The sequence below is a fragment of the Podarcis gaigeae genome, assembly GCF_964106915.1.
Source record: "Podarcis gaigeae genome assembly, chromosome: 2".
NCBI lineage: Eukaryota > Metazoa > Chordata > Lepidosauria > Squamata > Lacertidae > Podarcis > Podarcis gaigeae.
Genome location: NC_139679.1, coordinates 116,932,138 through 116,952,488, shown reverse-complemented (window position 1 = coordinate 116,952,488; position 20,351 = coordinate 116,932,138). Strand labels below are relative to the sequence as shown.

Below are 20,351 nucleotides of genomic sequence, written 5' to 3'. Positions count from 1 at the left end.
AGCTCAGAGGGAATTCTATAAGAAGACCACCACCACCATAAAGTGGGAAGATAGGAATTGGTGGCAAATCTGACAAACCTTGCCTTCCTTTGTAACATTCCTATATTTTCTATGGAGCTCCCAATATTATCACCATACTCCCAGTTTTATAACACTTCTCATCATTTTCTATCAAGAATTTTCCCAGCCTAAAAGTGTGTGTTTGGGATACTGCGGTGGGTGGGTGGGTTTCAGTTTATTGCTGAGTCAGTCCATCCTAGCCCAATATGAACCATCACCCCACACAGTTACTTCCACCAATGGCTTTCTATTATCCTGGCAGCACTTGTGTTCTGCTTTGAAATAAATCTGGAATATGGCTTATTTCATATTTGCCACATGCTGTTTTATTGGGTTTCAAAAACAAACAAACAAACACCCATGTGTTTGTGTACTTGCGCATAAATAAAATATTAAAAGAGCATGGTTTCCACATGGTTTCGATTTCTGTACCTGTTCAGCAGATGTCCCTAGATCGCGGTCCCTTTCAGCACTCCAATTCTATGATTCTGTCATCTCCTTCTCCTTGGGCTCCGGAAGTTTGGCCCCTTCGCCGTCCCGTAGTTGGCGCTGGGCGGCACTACAATTCCCAACATGCTCCGGGCGAAGGCAGACCGGCGTGCCTGGGAACGTCGCCAAGTCCTTTACATATTATGTATTTCGAGATGCAAGATGGGAGGGTCTTTTTTAATTCCTGCTAGCTAGACGAGAAGACGGTTTTTTCCCCCTCCGTAAAGGCGCGAGTTTGCAAGACGCTGCCGGGCTAGAAACCTGGTGAAATCGCGAGCCTGGGAATCTCCTCCGGAGGCGACCAAGTAAGACTTTTTGGGGGTCATTTTTTTTTTTTAGGCGGGCTGCGGGGAAACGGCTGGGGAGACTTAACAATGCAAGACTCGAGCGGCTTCAGCCTGGTTTCATGGAGCATTTGCCCCCTCTTTATTTTGCGCAGCCTTTATTTAAAATAAAATAAAATACTATTTTAAAAAATAAAAATAGATTTAACAGGGCGCTACCCCTCCCGGAAAAATGCAAGATCGCCAGTAGTTTTGAGATGCGGGGAGGGAGGGAGGGAGGGAGGCTGGGCCAAACGGGCTTTAGCATCCCATCGATTTTAACGCGAAAACGATTTGAAGGCGCTCAGATCTTTGCCGCTGGAACCGACAAGCCTTTTTCTTTTTATGAGGCTGAATCGGTCCCCTTGTTTCTTTGTGTGTGTCTCTCGGAGAAGGCGCGAGCAGCGCGGGAGGGCGGGTAAAAATAAGATTTTATTGTGCTTTGGTTTTTTCCTTTGCGGAAAAACCCCCAGAGGATTTTCCTTTGCGGAAAGAAAGGCGCTCACTTGCCATACTAATTTGTTTCTCGCGATTTCCCTTTTAGAAACAGCTACGCTAAAGGAGTAGAAAACGTTCCCAGGAGCTTTGGGAGCACATAAAATGGCGCGCGCGGGGTGCGGATTTTTTTTTTTTTTAGGAAGGAAACTGCCACCCACGTGACACTGCCGTGCGAAGGCTGACCTAATTTTCTGGAACCTTCGCTATGCTGTAATTCATATTTGCTGTAAGCCGCCCTGGGACTATCTGGCGAAGGGCAGGTAATAAACATTATTATTACTACTACAACTCGTAAAGGTAGTGATCATCATATTAAACACTTGAATAGGAACTTGAAGGCTGTTCTTTGCCAGCTTGCATCTGAGGGGCTCAGTTATGTGAGGGATCAAACCTGCAAGCTTGGCATCATCAACACCATGCTCTCTAACCAACTGAGGTTCCTTCTAAATATCAGGAGCTTGAGAACCAAGATGTTGGACCAGGTGAGCCAGGGCTCTTAAGTCTTCTGAGTAAACAAGTAAAAGATGGCAATGCATATCCATAGCTAAATTTGCAATCTTAAGCATACCCACAGGAGAATATTAAACATACTATATTTATATCCCGCTTTTACCCGCACCCCGGGACTCGAGGAGACATAACACAAATTAAAACGGCACAGATAAAATACAGAAAACTAAAAACTCGTAAAAAATCATCGGTATACAATAATTGCACAGATAAAAGGAAAAAGCGAAAAACTCGTAAAAGATCATCGGTATACAGTGGGACACGGGTGGTGCTGTGGGTTAAACCACAGAGCCTAGGACTTGCTGATCAGAAGGTCGGCGGTTTGAATCCCCGCAATGGGGTGAGCTCCTATTGCTCGGTCCCAGCGAACGGGATCCATTCTGGAGCCCCGTTCACATCCAAAAGCGAACGCAACCTGCATCTGTGGGTCGTGATTCGCCGCCTCTGCGCATGACGTCATTTTGCGCATGTGCGAGCGGCAAAACCTGGAAGTAACACGTTCCGTTACTTCCGGGTCGCCGCGGAGTGCAACCCGAAAGCACTCAACCTGAAGCACCCCGAAAGCACTCAACCTGAAGCAACCCAAAAGCACTCAACCTGAAGCATTGTACAGTCATACACCCGAGGTATGACTGTACAATGGGGCGTGGGTGGCGCTGTGGGTTAAACCACAGAGCCTAGACCTTGCCGATCAGGAGGTCGGCGGTTCGAATCCCCGCAACGGGGTGAGCTCCCATGGCTCGGTCCCAGCTCCTGCCCACCTAGCAGTTCGAAAACATGTCAAAGTGCAAGTAGACAAATAGGTACCGCTCCGGCGGGAATGTAAACGGTGTTTCCATGCGCTGCTCTGGTTTGCCAGAAGCGGCTTAGTCATGCTGGCCACATGACCCGGAAGCTGTACGCTGGCTCCCTCAGCCAATAAAGCGAGATGAGCGCCGCGACCCCAGAGTCAGTCACGACTGAACCTAATGGTCAGGGGTCCCTTTACTTATATAATACTTGCACAGATTTTTTAAAAAGCTAAAAACTCGTAAAAGATCATAGGTAAAAAGTAACTACAGTCATAGGTAAAGGGGACCCCTGACCATTAGGTGCACTCGTGACCGACTCTGGGGTTGCAGCGCTCATCTCGCTTTATTGGCCGAGGGAGCCGGCGTACAGCTTCCGAGTCATATGGCCTACAGTCATACCTCGGGATAAATACACTTCAGAATAAGTATTTCTGGGTTGCACTCCGCAGCGACCCGGAAGTAACGGAGCGCGTTACTTCCGGGTTTTGCTGCTCGCGCATGCGCAGACGGTCAAAATGACGTCATGCACGGAAGCGGCGGGCGAAATGCGCCGTCGAGTCTTATGTTCCGTTGGGTATGCGAACGGGGTTCCAGAACAGATCCCGTTCGCATCCCGAGGTACCACTGTAAATCACGATCTTTTACGAGTTTTAGGTTTTTGTCTTTTATCTGTGCCGTTTTAATTTGGGCTAAGTCTTTTATGGAATCAAAAGAGTACAGTAGACGATCGGGTTGCGAACGTGATCTGTACGGGATGCACACTCGCAACCCGCAGTGTTCGCAACCCACGCCCGCGCATACGCGGGTTGCTATTCGGCGCTTCTGCGCAAAGCGGCTTTTGTGATTTGGCGCATGTGCAAAGCACGATTTTGCGATTAGGCGTATGCGTGACTGCCGAAACCCGGAAGTAACCCGTTCTGGTACTTCCGGGTTTCGGCAGTCCGCAGCCCAAAAAAACGCAACCTGAAGCGGACCCAACATGAGGTATGGCTTTATTAAAAACGAATCTAGCAACATAAAGATACTAAAAACAGCACAGCACTATTAAAAGCCCTTTCCTTAAAAAAAACAGTTCATTCCAAACGGCTTGTTGGAATAAAACAGTCCTCGCCTGCGGGCGGAAGGACAAAAAGGAGGGAGCCAGTCTACCTTCTCGAAGAAGGGCGCTCCAAAGTCTGAAAGCATCCTGTGTCCCCACAAAGTGTGCCGTTAAGCAGAGCTCACCCGTTCATGAGACGAGGTGAAGTGCCCACCCCAGGCAGCACATGTGTTGCCAAGAGGGAGGTGTTCCAGTGTGCAGCATTGCTCAGTGCGCTGAGCGACACAGATGAGTGCTCTGGCTCCTGCCAAATTCAGTGAGAGCTGGGGTGCAGTGGTGGGGCAAGCGAAGGAGATGGCAATTCCCGTTTCACCACAAGTGGCAAAATGGATCTGGCCGCCCCTGTCTGTAAGGGTGGTGGAACTGGGAGAAGGGTGTCCTGAGTTTCCACAGGTTTATAAGGGAGAATACCGTCTTTTAGATAGTCTGGGTCTGGCACACCGAATACACTCCCCCCAGGGGTGCAGAAAAAGCCCGCTGTGCCCAACACGGCTGGGTGTGAGAATGCTGCCTCCGCAGCATATTTGCATGGCACTGCACAGCTGAGGATAGGGGTGGAAGTAGTACTGTGACACTCCTTTTTTCCGCCTCTCGGGTCAGATCTGGATCTGACCCAGGACCGGAGCTGCTGGGGTGGGTGCGAGTTGCGCGCTGGATCCAGGCCCAGTGAGGGAGCCTGAGGTGCGTGTCTGGATTTGCCCCCTCTAAAAAATGTGCCCAGGGCTGCGCAGCCCCCCCATGCTATGCCGCTGCATTTTGTGTGCATTTTGTTTTTTAGGGAATATAGCTAAGCATGTGCTATAAAAGGCAAGTTTAGTACTTTTGAATTAACTGGTTGTTGTTTAAGCAATGTGGTTAGCATTGAACTGCCTGGAAAATTGAAGGTTTTTCTCAATCAAAGGCGATTCAGTGGTAGAGTAGACACTTTGCATGTAGAAACTCCAAAATTCAATCCCCACCAAACTCTATATAATATTTTTTTTCCTCCTGATGTTTCATTGGAGCATTTGCTTTCAGTGTTAAATTTACTTAAAATGTTTATTTTAAAACATTTGTAGCTTGCAGTTCAACCCCCTGAGGATTTGGTAGCTTTGATGAAAGCTTGTTGTGTTCTCTATGCGGATAGCTAGAGGCTCATAAGGCTTCAGAACATAATTGTGCCTTGATTAGTGAGCGGCCATTTTGCAACTGACTTAGTGAGCGGCCATTTTGTGACTGGCTGACTCAGAGCAAGTTGCTTTCTGGCAAGCTCCTGCCTTTGGGCTCTTGGCAAGGAATGCAAGAGATAACTGATTAAGGAAAAAGAAAACTAGGTGGGGAGAAACATTGCTGCCTTTTGTGGACTTTTGTAATCCCTCTTATCTCAAGTATTCAGCTGTACGCCAGGCTGATTAATAGGCAGAGCACACTGGAATTTAATTTGTTTTTCCTATCCTCTTACGAATCAGGTTTAAGTTATCATTTTGTTTTTTCAGTGTTTGGCACAAACTTGGCTCTTGTTTCAGGGATAGCAGATCCTTTCTTCAAAGATTTTGGGATCTGGACGGTTAATAAATATCTTGAAAAGCTGCTTGCTTTTATAGAGTAAGCATTTACTGGCTGGCCTTTGAAGCTGATCTTCATTCCTCATGTACTGCTATAGCATCTCCAGAAGTTGTTTCAAGTTTGTGGTTCAAACCACTCAGCTACAACAGGGATGGGCAGGCTCTAGACCCATTGATGTGGGGTCAACCCCCCCCCCCCGCATACACATAATTGCCTAAAATGGGGAGTTGCCTGTATTGGCTCATCTGATGGAAGGGGAATCTTCCTCGTGTGAGACAGTCCCAGAGGGTTTCCTTGCTGTATTGTTTGGTGGCTTTCTCAGAGCATTTGGATCAGGCAAATATCTTTGTCATGTTTGGGCTGTGATTCCCAGACATCTTGATTACTGGTGTTGGTTTTGTGTACAGTGGTACCCCCCGGTTACGAACGGAATCTGTAACTGAGGTGCCTGTTCTGCGCATGTGCAAGTGGCAAGCACACTTCCGGTTTTGCCACATTCACAACCCAAAGTTTATGTTACCCGAAGGTAACGTAACCCGAGGGTCCACTATAGTTTTTTTCTCTGTGTGTCTATATGCTGCTCTTTCTTCTCTTGGGTGGCTTTTTCCAGGAGTAGACGGGTTGGTTCGTGGACTTCGCCTGGGGTGCTGCATCACGTATGGTAGTCAAGTGAGGGACAGGCAAACAAACATACCAACCGACAAACAAAACACATAAAGGAATCAACAGGTGGGACCAGAGAGGGTGGCGGGAGCAAATTACACACGCACAAAATAACAACAATAACAATAATTTATACCCTGGCCATCTGGCTGGGTTTCCCTAGCCACTCTGGGCGGCTCTCAGCAGAATACAGGCGCTTCAGGTTGTGTTTTTTTGGGTTATGGACCCGCCAAAACCTGGAAGTACCAGAACGGGTTACTTCTGGGTTGTGGCGGTTGCGCATGCGCAGAAGCACAAAAGTGCGAAATTGCAACCCGCACGTGCGCAGACGCGGCGCTGCGGGTTGTGAACATGCATCCCGCACGGATCACGTGCACAACCTGAGCGTCCACTGTATTAATAATAATTAAAAAATGATAAAACACTATATAGAGATATGGGGGAAAGGGGTGTGCACGTATGCATGTGTAAAAAAGTTAAAATAATTAAAAAAAAATAATTTTTTTTTTAGAGGACCTGAATCTCTATTGGGGCTGGGCAGTGGGGTCAAGGACATGATTTTCACCCAAATCAGCTGTCACGGGTTGGGCCTCAGCTGGTCTGGGGGCCAAGGAGCCTGTCAGTGGTGGCTGCTACTCTTGCACTTAATTGAGGGGAGAGATGGCAAGTGGGCTGATTAGCTGGTGCACAGCTTTCTTGACCTGCAAACCCAGCCCTCTTGGGTTTAGAAAAAAGAAAGGGGAAACGAAATTGGGGTGGGGGGAGAGGAAAACCAAACAAAACAATAGACTGAGGGGAATAAGACTCACGCGAACAGCATGTGACTCATCCCTGCCTATAGATCCAGCCTTCTTGGCGGGGCAGCTGCCACCAACCTCTCTGGCCACAAGTGGGGGGGAGGGAAAGAAGGGAAGAAAGAAAAGGATGTATAAAACTGGTCCGTTGGCACACGGTCCTCCGCCGCTCTGGCTCCTCCGGCGGGGCAACTGCCACAGACCATTCCACACACACCCTTCTGCAAGGCATATCAGGCCAGAGGGCAGTGTGTTTCAGGGTCAAAGAGAATATGGGTGTGGGACAGAGGTCTTTCCCACTGTCCAGCCTCATGGAATTCGGAACCCCAGGCTGTTGTGTGACTTCACACCCCTAGCATTTGTGGGTGCTCGTAAGTCCCATTTGTACCAAGGGATGGATTGGGTTTCACCCCTTTTACCCCTCGTTTGATTTGTGGTTTTTGGCGCGGTTTTACACCTGGGGTGTTGGGTGGTGCGGGAAAATCTGGTGACTTCTCTTCAGTCTTTCCCAAGGTAAAAATAATAAGTTCCAGTTTTCAGGCTAGTTCTGTCACAAATATATAAGGATACATAGAGACGTGGGTGGTGCTGTGGTCTAAAGCACTGAGTCTCTGGGGCTGGCCAATAAGAAGGTTAGTGGTTCAAATCCCCGCGACGGGGTGAGCTCCCATTGTTCTATCCCAGTTCCTGCCAACCTAGCAGTTTGAAAATACTCCAGTGCAAGTAGATAAATATGTACCGCTGTGGTGGGAAGGTAAACAACGTTTCCATGAGCTCTGGCTTCCGTCACGGTGTTCCCTTGCGCCAGAAGCAGTTTAGTCATGCTGGCCATGTGACCCGGAAATTTGTCTACAGACCAATGCCAGCTCTCTTGGCCTGAAAGTGAGATGAGTGCTGCAATCCCATAGTTGGATTTGACTGCACTTAACCATCCAGGGATCCTTAACTGTTATCTTTTTACATAGTGATACAGAGGGATCAGGGATGACTCACACCCCGGCCATCACCTCTTTAATCTTATACCCTGGAGCAGGAGATATAGAAGTATAATCAGCTGTACCAACAGGCTAAAAAATAGCTTCTATCCGTGGGCTGTTAGGCTGTTGAATGGAAAGTAACATAGCGCAAACTGACTTGTGAGGTGGTGTGTTGTGCAACAAGCACACAGAGTGCAATGAGATTGAGTGTTTGTGGGAGAGGGAAGGCTCGTTTAATTTCATTGTACAGTCATAAGGTAAAGGGACCCCTGACCATTAGTTCCAGTCGTTACCAACTCTGGGGTTGTGGCGCTCATCTCGCTTTATTGGCTGAGGGAGCTGGCGTACAGCTTCCGGGTCATGTGGCCAGCATGACTAAACCGCTTCTGGTGAACCAGAGCAGCGCACGGAAAGGCCGTTTACGTTCTCACCGGAGCGGTACCTATTGCTCTACTTGCACTTTGATGTGCTTTTGAATTGCTAGGTTGGCAGGAGCAGGGACCGAGCAACGGGAGCTCACCCCGTCGCGGGGATTTGAACTGCCGACCTTCTGATCGGGAAGTCCTAGGCTCTGTGGTTTAACCACAATGCCACCCACGTCCCATTGTACAGTCATACCTTGGGTTAAATGTGCTTCAGGTTGCGCTCTGCGACGACCTGGAAGTAACGGAACGCGTTCCGTTATTTCTGGTTTTTGCCGCTCGCACATGCACAAAATGATGTCACGCGCGGAAGCAGCGAATCACGACCCGCAGACGTCGGTTGCATTCGCTTCTGGATGTGAACAGGGCTCCGGAACGGATTCCATTCATATCCAGAGGTACCACTGTACACAGGTTGTACATTGACAATAAAGGTATTATTACTAGAGGTTCCCTGTTGCCCTAACTCTTAAGACTCCAGAACTGACACACATTAATCACACAGATAGAGCTTGAGTTCTGTGCCATTACCACCGCAACTGGCTCGTTTGACCTAGCACCAATGATTACCTCGCCCATCAGGTGATTTATGCTTATTCTGTAGCTCCAAGGGTAACAGTGTTGTTGGGAGCTGCGGCACCACCAACACCAAAGTACGGAAGCTGCAAGAGCTGCTTAAGAAATTGGAGCAACAGAATGAGCTGCTCTCCATTTGCAGTGCTGATGGGGCTCTGAGTCGCAGCTCCTTGGCAGCATCCCCAGCAGTGCAGGGGCGGGCACCTGTGTGCCCCTAGCTATGCCTTTAGGTGCAGCTGTCAGCTTCTTTGGTGATTACTCATAGCTGAGTAAGATTGTCTTCCATGAACACAGTCTTAACAGTGAGTCCGTAAGTGACTGTGGAGGCCAGTTGTGGATCCACACGTCCTTCTACAGTGGGGACATGAGTTTCCGGGCTGGAGTTGGTTTTTTTAAAAAATATATTATTAAATTTCCAATTAACAAACCAATCATAATCACATTAATTCCAAATTATACCAGTACATAATAAACTCCAAGTATTTAACCAAATTTTAAATTTTTGTTGGGGGTACCCATGCTTCGAGTTCAGAAAGGGTCCAATCATCTCATATTTCTGCTGCTTTGATGTTCACAAGTCCCATCTTTCCATTTCTTTATTGTTACCCTTTACAAATCCCATCATCCAATCTTCTTGTTATCATTTCTTCTTAGTAACCTTTGAGTTATCTCCACAAGCAAGATGAAGCAAACATTATTATAGTCCTTTGTGGGTTTTCACGCTGATCCAAAAGTCCTATTCAAACGGCAGTCACCATTTCAACAGTTTCCATAAATTACAGTCTAAGCGTCTGCTCATTAACTTTCCCAGACCAGTTGCTCCATAAATCAGCCTTTCCAGGGGAGTTGCAGCCAATTCAGCTGTGGAATTCAGATATGATAACAAAACTGTAGCACCTCTCCCCCTTTGACTTGCAACCAAGTCTGTCTCATAATGGTGGCTCCCAATTAGAACTGCGTTACACCAAAAGCCTTTCGTTTCCTTTCCAGATCTTCCGCAAAACAAAGCCTTTGGTTCATAATTTTGTTTCCATGCAGTTTATTTTCCCATCTCACTTGCTATCAATCATGTGGCGGCTCTTCTTTGGGGGGGGGGGTTGTTAGGTAAATCATTGAAAAAGAGAAAAGTTTCCCCCCTTTCTGATCCGTTTCAACATACCGACATAGCTGTGCTTCTTTGATGTAGGCTTCTGTTCGGTCCAACCCATCACTCAGCTTCTCAGTGGTCGATTTAATTAGCAATCAGTACAGCCTTTCCTTCGCTCGAAACATGTGCATTTACTCTTCTCCAATTATTTATCTTGAGCAATGCAACTAGGATCGCACTTAGAAGTAGTGTCCAGGAGATCCAAAAACTCACTCGAGGGCTTTTCGTCCAGTGTGCCCCTCCTTCTTTCGAACTCGGGGGTGATTTATTGGCAACCACGGACGAGGAATTTCCCCATCCCCTGGGAAAATTCGGGAGGCTAATTTACTCCCATCATTAGCCTCTTAATTACCTCGTGTGAGCCGGAGAGATGGTATTGTCGGCTGACTTCCAGAGCGCCCCTAGCGGCCCCTCCTTCCGGGCTGGAGTTGGTCATGGTGAAGGTTTGCTAAGTGTGCCTTTCTCTTAGCATGTTTCTCCCTTTTGTCCTGAATTCAAGTAACTGACACCTTTGCTAAAAGGCTCTTCTACAATTGAAGCGCTCGCAGGCCATAAAGATTGGCCTTGAAATAGTCTTTAAACCTCTTGTTTTTGCCACCAGCATTTCGCTTTCCATTTTTGAGTTGGGAATAGAGTAGCTTTGGAAGACGATAATCAGGCATCCACACGACATGACCAGTCGAACAAAGCTGATGTGGAAGAATCATTGCTTCAACACTGGTGATTATTCCAGTACAGTGGTACCTCTGGATGCGAACGGGATCCGTTCCGGAGCCTCGTTTGCATCCTGAAGTGTGCGCGGGTTGCGATTCATCGCTTCCGCATGTGCGTGGTGTCATTTTGAGCACATGCGCAAGCGCCAAAACCTGGAAATAACGCGCTCCGTTATTTCCGGGTTGCTGGGAAGTGAAGCCCGAAAATGCTTAACCTGAAGCTACATCAATCCGAGGTATGACTGTACACTGGCATTAGTTTGCTTGTCTTCCAAAGTGATGTGTAAAATCTTTTCATGAGTTGGAGATGGTGTTTATAACTGGTCCATGTTTCACAAGCATACAGTACAGTTGGTACAGTGGTACCTCGGTTCTTAAACAAAATCCATTCCAGAAGCCTGTTCGGCTTCCGAAAAGTTTGAAAACTGAGGCGCGGCTTCCCATTTGTTGCAAGAGCTTCTTGCACTCAGTGAAAGCCATGTCGCATGTTCAGGTTCAAAAAACATTTGAAAATGGAAGCATTTACTTCTGGGTTTTTGGTGTTTGGGTACCGAAATTTACAACAATGGAGCTGTTCGGGAACCAAGGTTCTGCTGTAGTACAGTGGTACCCTGGTTCTCAAACTTAACCTGTTCCGGAAGTCTGTTCCAAAACCAAAGCGTTCCAAAACCAAGGTGCACTTTCCCATATAAAGTAATGCAAAATGGATTAATCCATTACAGACAATTAAAAACAACCCCTAAAATAGCAATTTAATATGAATTTTGCTATCTAACGAGACCATTGATCCATAAAATGAAAGCAGTAGACCAAACTTCAATCTGCTACCCAGTATAAAAAACTGTGAGTGATTTCCCCATTGCTGTTGGAGGGATAAGTGAGCGGGGTGTGTGAAGGGTGAGTTCAAATGGGGGGGAAGGAAAGGGAGACAGAGGTTCTCTGAGGAGCCAGTTGGCTTCTCTCCCCGCCCCCCAGACCAGCCTTTTTGGATCCCTCCCCCCCTCCCCCCTTCTTCAGGGCTGGCCGTTCCGTGCCCTGTGAGGGGATACCGCGGCATTCACTCCTGGGGCCGAGTCGCTTGGCGTTGCTTTGGGGCCCGGAGTGGCGGCCGCGGGCGACATCAGGTACCGGAGGAGAGGGTGGTTGCTGCAGTGGCAAGGCCTTTCCTCGCTCAGCAACAGCCACCCACGACACCTAGAAGCGGAGAAGGGGGTCGTAGATGCTGCAGCCGCGTTGCGGCAAAGGGACCCAGTGCCAGGGAGCAGCAGCTTGGCACAGCCTTTTTTTGCTAAGCTCCGGCCGCAGCAGGGGAATCTGTCAGCGGAGAAGGGGGTCGTGGATGCTGCAGTCCCGGCGGCAGCAGAGGGACCCAGCACCAAGGTGTGGCAGCTTGGCACGACCTTCCCTCGCTCAGCGCCGGCCACGGCAGCGGAGAAAGGGGTTGTGGATGCTGCAGCCATAGTGGCCCCCTTCTCTGTTTCCGGATTTTCTGCTGCGGCTGGCGTTGAGCGAGGGAAGGCCGTGCTGAGCTGACAAGGGATGTTACTGCCTTTCCTTGGCGTTGGGTCCCTCTGCTGCCACCGTGGCAGCATCCACAACCTCCTTCTCTGCTTCCGGGCGTCACCAGTGGTCGATGCAGCCAGCGCTGAGTAAGGGAAGCCCAGGTCGGGCGGCAAGCGAGCAGGCATCGGAAGTGTGGCAATCAAAACCGAAGTGAACCCCCCGAACGGAGTACCTTTGGATTCCAAAAATCACTCATTTCCGGGTTTGAAGTGTTAGGGTTCCAAGTAGTTCGTGAACTAAGCTGTTCAAAAACCGAGGTACCACTGTTTTGTAAAAAAAGCTTTGTAAAAGGCATTTTGATTTCCCTGTGAATGTCCTGGTTCTCAAACACTGTACACTTCAGTTGGGAGAAAGCTGCACTCGCAGAGCTCAAGCGATGCTGGGTTTCTGCGGTCGAGCAGTGAAAATCATGTCCACTGTCCCCCTGGAACAGGGGTCAACAAACCTTTTCAGGAGGGGGCCAGTCCATTGTGCCTCAGACCTTGGGGGGGGCCGGAGCCATGCCTCCCGAAGGCATCCCCCCTCCTGAAAGCCTCCCCGCCTATGCCACTCACGCCGCTGATGCTGCCTCGTCTTTGGCAGCATTGGCGTCCTCTGTCTTGGCGGGGCACAGAGCCCATGCCGCTGGCCTGGGTGGTGGAGGCAACCTCCATGCTCCAGCGGGTTTCTTTCTTCTTGGCCACCTTAGCAGGAAGGAAGGGGTGGCGACCAGAGGCGTCCGTGGCTTCTGATTGGCTGCAGGAGCTTTCTGCAGCCAATCAGAAGCCGTGCCAGCGGCAGTGCCCGCCCAGAGGCATCCACAGCTTTTGACTGGCTGCAAGAGCTTCCTACAGCCAATCAGAAGCTGTGTCATGTCACGGAAGTCAGTCTCAATGCGGAATGGCCTCTGCGCCGTGCCTGTTTAGCGCGGGGACTGACCAAGCGGGGTCCGCAAGGTTTGCGAGCTGAATTACTGAGCCCAGCGGCCCATATCCGGCTCATGGGCCTTAGTTTGACGACCTCTGCCCTAGAAGGTCAAAAAGGATTTTGGAAGTTAGGGTCACCTCGCATATCGTTAAGCTCCCCGGCTGAGAGTAATTTTTTTCTGTAATGTCTTTGTCAGCATCCAGTGTTGGTACATAAGCTCTTAGAATAGTAGCCTCAAGAGTAGGCTCAAGAATCACTCCCTTGGCCCCAACAAAACCGGACCCAGGCAGCCACGGATCCATTGAAGTCCAGTTGGGGTGGGGGTGACCGGCTGTGGGAAATCCTCTGGTATATCTTTTGGTGGCCTGCAGACCAACTGACTTGTTTGGCCTTGCAGCCATGCCAGCCAGGTGGAGAGTTTAGGTGCCAAACAAGGACGCCTGGACATCACTGCCTTGCAAAAGGCCAGTTGTCTGTTGCAAAACATGACTGGCACCCAGATAATTTTGAACGCTGTTCTCAACATTAAGCTGTCAACGTCAGTGGAGGTTTGAAATTTCCTTGCTTACGCTATAGATAGTCCCATTTTTAATTACACTGGTACCTTGGATTACATACGCCTCAGGTTACATACACTTCAGGTTACAGACTCGGCTAACCCAGAAATAGTACCTCGGGTTAAGAACTTTGCTTCAGGACGAGAACAGAAATTGTGCTCCGGCGGCGTGGCAGCAGCAGGAGGCCCCATTAGCTAAAGTGGTGCTTCAGGTTAAGAACAGTTTCAGGTTAAGAACGGACCTCCGGAACGAATAAAGTACTTAACCTGAGGTACCACTATACAGTGGTACCTCGTAAGACGAATGCCTCGATAGACGAAAAATGCGCAAGACGAAAGAGTTTTCCGTTTTTTTTAGTCGTTACGCATGATGAATTTCCCTATGGGCTTGCTTCGCAAGATGAAACGTCTTGCGAGTTCTTGCAAGTTTGTTTCCTTTCGTCTTGCAAGGCACCACTGTATAGCGATCCTTGTAAATAACTCAGTTTTTTAAGAGCGTTCTAATCCTCTTTTGACCTACAACTAACCTCTGGGCGCATAACCTGTTGGGAATCTGGTATCTCACACACACAGTGCAGTAGTGTGGATCTTGGTCTTGCTCTTGCATGCAGCAAAAAACAGCTGCACAGAAAGCAGGGTCAGTAAGCTCCATATGCTTTTACGGCTGATAAAGTAACAGATACAACAAACAACTCTTGACAAAGTTGTGCAGTATGAAATGAATAATTTCCAGCTTTCAGTCTAGTTCAGACACAGCTACATAGAGAAAGAGTGTCACCATTGCTCTAATTCCAAGACTCCAAAAGCACAACCGACATACATTAATCACACAGATGTAGCTTGAGTTCTGTGACATTACCACAGAAACTGGCTCATTTGACCTTGCACCAGTGATTTCCTCGCTCATTGGGAAATTACTGTATTTTTCGCTCTATAGGACACACTTCCCCCCTCCAAAAATGAAGGGGGAAAGTGTGTGTGTCCTATGGAGCGAATGCAGGCTTTCACTGAAGCCTGGAGAGCAAGAGGGGTTGGTGCGCACCAACCCCTCTCGTGTCCCAGGCTTCAGGAAGCTATCCGCAACCCTGCGGAGCCTGGTGGGAACTCCCGCTGGCTTCACAGGCTTGCGGAGAGCTGCCCGAAGCTCAGGGAGCGTGGCGCTGTGCACCCCAGGCTTAGGGCAGCTGTCCGCAAGCCTGCGGAGCCCGGCGGGAGTTCCCGCCGGGCTCCTCAGGCTTGCGGGCAGCTGCCTGCAGCTGGAAGTCTGGGGAGCGCAGAGCTGCGCACCCTGGGCTTCGGGCAACTATCCACAAGCCTTCGGAGCCCGGCAGGAGTTCCCACCGGGCTCCCAAGGCTTGCGGATAGCAGCCTGCTGTCCCCGAAGCCAAAACAGCAAGACGGGGCGCTGCGCAGCCCTCCGTCTTGCTGTTCCAGTTTTGGGAGGGCAGCGCAAAGCCTCCGCAGGGAGGCTTCTCAGCGGAGGCTACAAAGGAGGCTCTGCGGAGGCTACAAAGGAGGCTCTGCGGAGGCTACAAAGGAGGCTCTGCGGAGGCTACAAAGGAGGCTCTGCGGAGGCTACAAAGGATGTCTCCAAAGCCTCAAGCCTTTGGAGTGCAGCTGCGCTCCAAAGGCTTCAGGGATCTTTGAGGCTGGCGGTGGGGGAAAGCAGCGCTTCCCCCCACCGCCAGCCCTACAAGTTTTTGAGGGGGAGAACAATAATTTCCCCCCCCCTATTTTCCCCCTCCTATGGTCCGGTGCGTCCAATAGAGCGAAAAATACGGTGGCTCCTTTTCATGCCCAGCTATTCCAGTATGTTGGGTGTTGGGTGTGCGTGCCACAAAAGCTCAGTGGTTAAACTCTCCACAGGAAACGGCTGTTTAGCAGGGTTGTTTTTAGTAGGCCAAGACCAACAAACTATTTATAGATCTTACAAGTCATATTCTCTCTCTGAGCCCAGAGCAGGTTCCTTGCTTCAAAGTCCTTGCCGTGACAGAGTCCACAAGTCCTGAGATCAGCTGCTTTCAAAGCTGCTTTCCTGCAACACTTTACAAAGTCTTCAGTTTTCCTCACTACTCCATACTCTGTGCTATCCCATATGGCAGTGTTCCCCAACCTTGGGCCTCTAGCTGTTTTTGGACTACAGTTCCCACCATCCTTGACCACTGGTCTTGCTAGCGAGGGATGATGGGAGTTGTAGTCCAAAAACAGCTGGAGGCCCCAGGTTGGGGAACACTGCCATACGGAATGCTGCAAATTGTGCTCCTTATCTACATGCCAGTTCTGCCCGGCAATACTGATAAGACAGTCACAAGAAGCCTGCAGCTACATTGTTGGGAATGATACATCTGATTACTTTTTTTTTTAATCCCACTACATTTCGCCCCATTACATTTTTTCTTTTTTCTTTACTTCCCCCCTTTTATGCCCACTTGTGCTCTAAACATCTTGGAACCTTAAAGTAAGAGGGATGTGTTCCATGAGGAAACACTTCGGATTTTCCTGACAGATAGTGAGTGCGTGTCTCATCTTGACAGGAATCCTGTTCCACACAACAGGCCTCCCTTTCCCAGACTTCGACTGTGAAATAGATTTATTTACCTCACACAATTCACAAACATTACTTCATTTTTTTAATTAAAAGGGGGGTTGTGGGCTTGTTTTTAAGAAAGGAACTAGAACTATTTCCAAGTGTTTTGTTTTTTGCTGATAACTGACAGGGAAATGTAGAATAAACAGATTTCCTTTTTTTAAATTTTTTAAATTTTAAAAAAATATTTATTTATACAACAAGAAAAAACACACACACACACATACACAAAAACCACAAGTATCAAATTACACATAAATTACAAAAATAACCATAGACGCATAATTTTCTTTACAAACAATAAAACATCTATTGGTCTTAACACTAAAGACCCAACTTCCCGTCTATTCCATATTTCAAGTTCAAATTACTTATTGCCAATACACATTTTTTTCATAATTAAACTTATTCTCAATAAATCTAATTTCTTTTCTCTACCTAGCAACTATTACTGAAGTTCCTCGAATGCTGCAACAGAATTTAAACTACTATATTTATTTTTCAGATATTCTTTGAAAACCTCCCATTTAGAAACAAATTCCTGTTTGGATTTATTCTTTATTTTTTCTGATAAACCATCTAATTCGGCATATTCTGTCAGCTTTTGGATCCAATCTTGTATAGAGGGGATTTCATTACTCTTCCATTTTGCTGCGATCAAAACTCTTGCTGCCGCCGTCGCATATAAAAAGATACCCTTCCTCTTTTGTGGAATATCCAAATCTGTTATTCCCAGGAGGTTTTTTATTGAATGAGATCTTTAGCATTTTTTGCAGTTCTGCGTGTATACTCTCCCAGAATACCTGTATTTTCCTACATGTCCACCACATATGGTAGAATGTTCCTGAGTCTCCGCATCTCCAACAATTGCTTGACACATTTTTATACATTTTTGAGAGTTTCCATGGTGTTAGATACCATCGATGTTGCATTTTTTGAAAGTTCTCTCTAATCGTGTAACAATTTGTGAATTTCCAATTGATCTTCCATAAATTTTCCCATTGGGCCATGGTTATTGAATGGCCAAAATCCTGAGACCACCTCACCATTGCCACTGTTACCTCCTCCTCCTTGACTGTCCAGTCAAGGAGGAGTCGGTAAGTTTTGGAAAGAGTTTTTCTTTTAGAATTTACAAGATCAGATTCGAATCGGGAAGTTTCTACTGAGAACCCCTTTTGTTTGTCAGATTTAAATTTTTCAAATAACTGATGGTATTGGAACCAGTCTGAAATGTGTTCTCTTATTTCCTCAAATTTTTTAAATTTTATTTGGTTATCTTCATTTTTTAGAAGTATTTTATATGTTGGCCAGCTTTCCTGAGTATTTTTCCGTTTTACTGCTATGGCTTCTACTGGAGAAGTCCACCACGGGACTTTAGGCTCCATCAGGTTTTTATATTTTTCCCATACAGCAAAGAGTAACTTTCTTATTATATGGTTGGTAAAATTTTTATGAATTTTCGCTTTTCCATATATTAGGTAGGCGTGCCATCCCCAACGGTTGTCAAAACCTTCCAGGTCCAGGAGGTCCGGATCCTGCAACGTGCACCAATCTTTTAACCAGGTGAAACAGGCTGCCTCATAATAAAGTTTTAGGTCGGGTAGGGAAAAGCCTCCTCTCTCTTTTATGTCTATTAAGATCAGGTGTTTAATCCTGGGTTTCTTCCCTTCCCACAAAAATTTGGAAATTTCTCTTTGCCATATCTTGAGACAACCTGCTTCACCGAGTATCAGAATCATTTGAAATAAAAAGATTAATTTTGGAAGCACATTCATCTTTATAATGGAAATCCTACCGAGAAATGTTAATTTTAGTTTACTCCAGGTTACCAAGTTTTTTCTAATCTCTAGCCAAGTTTTGGTGTAATTATCCTGAAATAAGTTTATGTTCCTGGGGGTGATCCAAATACCCAAGTATTTCGCTTTGGAAGAGATTTTCAAGCCCAATATTTTTTCCAAGTCGTCCTTTTCTTCTGTGGTTACATTTTTAACAAGCATTTTTGTTTTTGTAATATTCAGCTTAAAGCCTGCCACTTTTTCAAATTCTTTAATCAGTTCCAGCACTCTTTTCAGACTTTCTTTAGGGTTTTCAGTCATAACGAGTAGATCGTCCGCGAAAGCTTTAATTTTATATGTTTTGTTTCCCAGAGGGATGCCTTTAACAAGCTGATCCCTTCTTATCTGATTGTTCAATACTTCCATCACCAAGATAAATATCAGTGGAGACAGTGGGCAGCCCTGTCTGGTTCCCTTGTTTATTTTGCACTCCTCAGTAATTCTTCCGTTGATGATCAATTTTGCATATTGTTCTGAGTAGATGGCATTTATTCCTTTACAAATATTTTCTCCCAGTCCGATTTCTTCCATTAATTTTTTCATAAACTTCCAGGACACGTTATCAAAAGCTTTTTCAGCGTCTACCAACATAATAGCTGCTGGTTTATCAATTTTAATATCCAAATATTCTAATACATTAATCACACATCTAATATTGGATTGCATAAATCGTCCGGGAAGAAATCCGGTTTGATCTTTATGAATTATCTCTTTCAGCACCATTTTTAATCTATTTGCAAGAATGTCTGCAAATATCTTGTGTATCTGAAGAAGTGTGCATGCACACGAAAGCTCATACCAAGAACTGACTTAGTTGGTCTTTAAGGTGCTACTGGAAGAATTTTTTTTTTGTTTTGCAAATATCTTGTAATCGTTATTTAGCAGTGCAATGGGTCTGTAATTGGCCATGTTTGAGGTTTATGGATAAGAGTAATAAAGCTGTCCTTCCAGGTTTTCGGAAGTTTTCCATTTGCCAGAATATTATTCATTAGGTCTTTCATGGGAAGAAATAATGCTTGTTCTAACTTTTTATAGTAATTAGCTGGAAGACCATCTGGGCCCGGTGTCTTTCCTAATTTTGATCTCTGTATAGCTTGTTGCACCTCCATAGCTGTTATTGGTGAGTTCAAAATGTCAGTTTTTTCCTTAGGTATTATTGGTAGTTTATTTTTGCCCAGATAATCAATTATTTTTTCCAGAGTCTCTGGACCTTCATTATATAGATTTCCGAAAAAACTAGCAAAGTTTTTACTAATTTCCTTAGGTTCTTGAATCCATTTGTCTTCAATTTTAATTTTATTGATAATTCTATCTTCTTTTTTCTTCTTTAATTGCCAGGCCAGAAGTTTACCAGGTTTATTTGCAAACTCAAAGTTTCTATGTCTCAACCATTTTATCTTCCATTCTATCTCTTCATTTATTATCATGGAGAATTGCGTCTGTAAGATTTTTATACTTTGCTTAATTGGTTCATCATCTGGTTTTTGGAAAAGGATCCTTTCCTTTTTTCTAATTTCCTCCCAGATCTCCATTTTCTTCTTCTCCATTATTTTCCTTTGGAATGCGTTTTGTTGTATAAAGAAGCCTCTTATGACGGCTTTACCCGCGTCCCAAACCGTCTCTAGATCTACTCCTTGATTTAAATTAAACTTAAAATATTCTTCTAAGATTTGCTTGGCCTTCTGTACAATTTTTTCATCGTTTAGCATACTCTCATTAAGTTGCCACCTTTTAACCTTTTCTTCTTTTCCTTTAAAGTTAACCCAGACCGCGCTGTGGTCCGAAATTGTCCTTGGGTGGATTTCTGCTTTTGTAATATTATTTAATAAATCCTTTGTTGTCCAGATCGCGTCGATTCGTCCCGCCGATTTATGTGGCTCTGAGTAATGTGTAAATTCTTTCTCTGTTGGGTTCTTAAACCTCCAAGCGTCAAACAAATTCAGGAGTTCTATTAATTGGAAAAATGTAGTTGGGAGTTTGTTCTGCCTCTTTTCTTTCTTCTTTATTGTCCTGTCCATGTTTGGATTGACTACTCCATTAAAATCTCCTAATAATATAATTTCCCCCCCTATATATTCTATGACTTTTTCTTCCAGGAATTGATAGAATTCGGATTTTCTTTCATTTGGTGCATAGATTCCAATAACTATCACTTTTTCATTATTGATCTTAACCTCTATAATCACTGTTCGGCCTTTTTCATCATTATAAAGCAGTTTTGGCTCCAGCTGAGGTTTTACATAAATTACCACCCCTCTCTTTTTTTCTTTACTTGATGCAATAAACTCAAGCCCCAA

The 20,351-nt window shown here is 46.2% G+C and overlaps 1 protein-coding gene across 3 annotated transcripts in view; it reads left to right on the top strand.

The window, feature by feature from the left end:
* Positions 1-623: 623 nt before the first annotated feature.
* LOC310837192 (uncharacterized protein) overlaps positions 624-20,351 on the top strand; it is a 51,435-nt gene continuing 31,707 nt past the window's right edge. Inside the window, exon 1 of one of the 3 annotated variants that reach the window (XM_083723217.1) lies at positions 624-854. The gene's annotated coding sequence lies outside the window, so the exon portion shown is untranslated. Of the gene's footprint in view, positions 855-1,506; positions 1,631-20,351 lie in introns of those variants that run through there. The other 2 variants (XM_083723219.1, XM_083723218.1) reach the window with 2 other exon arrangements.